This window comes from Tupaia chinensis, unplaced genomic scaffold (assembly GCF_000334495.1).
Source record: "Tupaia chinensis unplaced genomic scaffold, TupChi_1.0 Scaffold143584_1, whole genome shotgun sequence".
Taxonomy (NCBI): domain Eukaryota; kingdom Metazoa; phylum Chordata; class Mammalia; order Scandentia; family Tupaiidae; genus Tupaia; species Tupaia belangeri.
Genome location: NW_006203430.1, coordinates 7,502,219 through 7,505,952, shown reverse-complemented (window position 1 = coordinate 7,505,952; position 3,734 = coordinate 7,502,219). Strand labels below are relative to the sequence as shown.

The window sequence follows — 3,734 nt, the reverse complement described above, 5'->3', positions numbered from 1 at the left end:
TCTCTGGTCAAATTTAAATAAATAAATAAAGTTAAATAAAGTAATTCTTTAAAAAAAATAATTCTATTAAAAAGCTCTGGGACCAGCAATTAGTGTAATGGCTATGTCGCTGGACTCCCACGTAGTCAACCACGGTTCGCGTCCCGGCCCCGGTGGCTTAAACTCCCACCAGGCAGGTATGTGTGCGTGCCCAAGATCCCGAGAGGAGAATGGAGGAGAAGGGATTGTGGTGTGGCCATCCCCCCAGGAGGGTGATTTCTCGCTTTCTATCTCTCTGTCTGGCGAGCACACGCGCCCTGTAGCAAAAACTTCTAAAAAAAAAATAAAAAAGCTCCAACAACTCAACACTGAAGAAAATAATTCAATTAAAAAATGGGCAAAGGACTTGAATAGTTGTCTAAGGAAGAAAGAAGAGGAAGCCAATAGACATATGAAAAGATACTCAACTAATCACCAGAGAAATGTGACCAAAAGCATAACAAGATTACCACTTCCTGCTCAGTAGGACAATAATAAAAAACAGAGGGGCGTGCCCCATGACCTACTGGTTAAAAGAGCTGATCTCACATGGCCAATCTCACAGCCTCCGAGACCCAACAACTTGAAATGCCAGGTGCTTTTACATACGTGCCCCCAAACCCAACAAGAAGGAGAAATAGAGAAGGGATTATGGTGTGATCATGCCCCTATTGGGGGATTCTCTCTCCTCCCTCCCACCACCTTCCTTGGCAAGTGCATACACCCTCTGAACAAAAAAAGAAGAAAAAAGATAAATGTCTGCAAAAATGTGGAGAAACTGGAACCCTTGTGTGTTGCTGTAAAATGGCAAAGCTGCCATGGAAATGTTTAGCGGTTCCTCAGTTAAACATAGTACTACCATATGAGCTGAAATTTTGCTCTAGGCATAAATCCAGAAGAACTGAAAGCAACTTTTGAAACAAATATATTGTATACCAATGTTCATAACAATATTATTCGTAATAGCAAAAAAGTGGGGGAAAAAAGTGTCAATTAGCAAATGAATGGATAAATAAAATGTGATATATACAAGCACAGTAAATATTATTCAGCCCTAAAAAGGAATGAACTGGACCAGTCCCATAGCACAGCAGTTATGTGCTATGTAGAAAGAATTGGAACCCACATGACTGACCACGAATTCTAACCCCCCGAGGATTGAAACATACACAGGCATGTGTGTGTGCATGCCGAAAATCCTGACAAGATGGAGAAATGAAGGAAAAAGGATTATGTCATTACCATCCCTACTGGGGAATGGGGTGGGGGAGTGCCTGCCAGTCTCTCTTTGTCCCACTATCTCTCTCCCTGGTGAACACACATGCCCTCTGGCAATAAACAATAAAAATTAAGAAATAGGCTTGTTTTTTAGGTTTTTGTCATAGAGTTGCAGGCACTCGCTAGAGAGAGACAGAAAGAAAATGAGAAATCACACCCCAGGGCAATGGCCATGCTACAATCCCTTCTCCTTCATTCTTCTCCATGGATTTTTGAGCACATATGCCCAGCATGATTTTCAAACTGACTTGTGATTGGCCATGTGGGAATCCAGTACCCTAACGTCCACACCAACCTGACAGCTCCAAGAAGGGTTTTTTTTAAGGAATGAATGAGTGAGTATATGTATGCATTTATTTATGTATCTATCCATCAGCCAACCTGACAGCTCCAAGAAGGGTTTTTTTTCTTAAGGAATGAATGAGTGAATATATGTATGCATTTATTTATTTATCTATCCATCAATCCATCCATCCTTCCAGAGAGGGACAGAGAGAGAGAGAGGAGAGAGGGAAATTGAGAAAGCAACCTGCCAGGTCCAGGACCTGAACCATGGTTGGCCTCATGGAAGTCCAGAACCTGAACCATGGTTTGTCTCATGGGAGCCTAGTGCCCTTAACCACCACACCACCTGCCGGCCTCAAAGAGTTGTTTTTCAAAGGGTTAGGTAGCTGCATGGCACAGCCGTAATGGGCTGCTCAAGAGAAGACAGATCCCATATGATCACCACGGTTTGAATCTCTGGTCCAGTAAGCCTTGAAACACGCAGGGCACACAGGCAAATGCCCACCTTCTGACAAGCTGGGAGGAAGAGATTGTAGAGTAACTGCACCCTGTAGATGGCACTTCCATCTCTCCCTTTCTCCCTCTCTCTCTACCAAACCCGGGAGATGAAGCACAGATCTCTCTCTCATACACGCATTCTATCACAAATAAAGATGGGACCAACAAATGGTGTAATGGTTACTTTGCTAGACTCCCATATAGACAGCTGTGGTTCAAGACCCGGGCCTGTAGGTTTGAAACTCTTGCCAGTTGTGTGGGTGTGTGTTTGTGTGTGTGCCCAAAATCCCAAGAGGAGAATAGAGAAGGCACTGCAGCATGGCCATCTCCCCTTGGGGATGATTTCTCACCTTTCTCTCTGGTAAATGAACAGACCCAGTAGCAAAAGTCTCTCTAAAAAAACAAAGCAATTGGGACCAGCAGTTAGCGTAATGGCTATGTTGCTGGACTCCCACGTAGTCGACCGCGGTTCGAGTTCTGGACCTGGTGGCTTAAACTCATGCCAGGCGCGTGTGCATGCGTGCCCAAGATCCCAAGAGGAGAAGGGAGGAGAAGGGATTGCGGCGTGGCCATCCCCCCTGGGGGGTGATTTCTCGCTTTCTATCTCTCTGTCTCTGGCTGGCTGGCAAGTGCACGCGCCCTATAGCAAAACCTCTCAAAAAAAAAAAAAAAAAGCAATAAACTTGGTACATGCTACAATGAGTATGAACCTTGAAACATTTTGCATCATGGGACCAGCAGGTGGTATGCTGGATAAAGGAGCTGGATTCCCACATGGCCGACTACTTGCTTTCTCACTTTCTCTCTCAATCTCTCTCTCTCTCTGGTCAAACTGAAAAATAATGACAATAACTAAATACATAATTCTTTTTTAAAAAAAGAAAACATTTTGCTTAATAAGTTAGTTACAAAAGCACAAATATTCTATGATTCCACATATTTGATGATCAGGGATAGAGACAAAAATTAAAATAGGGTGCCAGCAGGTGGCATGGTGGTTAAGGACACTGGACTCCCACATGGCTGACCTCGGTTCAAGTCCCGGACTTGGCAGCTTGCTTTCTCTCTCTCTGTCCCTCTCTGGTCTAACTAGAACGAATGAATAAATGAATAAATTTAAATTTAAAAAAAAAAATTAAAAGAGTTTACCAAGGGGGAATGAGAGGGGAAAGGGAGGTATTATTAAATGGTATGGCGCTTATGTTGGTGACAATGAAGTTTTGAGTATAATGGTGATAGGAACATAGCAGTATTAGTTAACTTAATGTAACTGAATTGTATCACTTAACAAATAGTTAAAATGATATAATGTATGTCACTTTTTTTAAAGAATCATACTTATGTAACTTTATTTTATTTCTTTATTTTAATTTGATCAGAAAGGGACAGAGAGGGACCAGCAGTTAGCGTAATGGCTATGTCACTGGACTCCCACGTAGTCGACCGCGCTTCGCGTCCCGGACCCGGTGGCTTAAACTCACACCGGGCGCATGTGTATGCATGCCCAAGATCCTGAGAGGAGAATGGAGAAGGGATGGCCATCCCCCCTGGTGGTTGATTTCCTGCTTTCTGTCTGTCTGTCTGTCTCTGTCTATCTGGCGAGCACACACGCCCTATAGCAAAAACCTCTCCAAAAAAAAAAAAAAAAAGAAAGG

General features: G+C 43.2%; 1 protein-coding gene across 1 annotated transcript in view; it reads right to left on the bottom strand.

Annotated features, from left to right (window-relative positions):
* Positions 1 to 3,734, bottom strand: part of SEH1L (SEH1 like nucleoporin) — a gene marked incomplete at its 5' end in the record, with an annotated part of 40,898 nt that overhangs the window by 26,807 nt on the left and 10,357 nt on the right. The window lies entirely within an intron of this gene.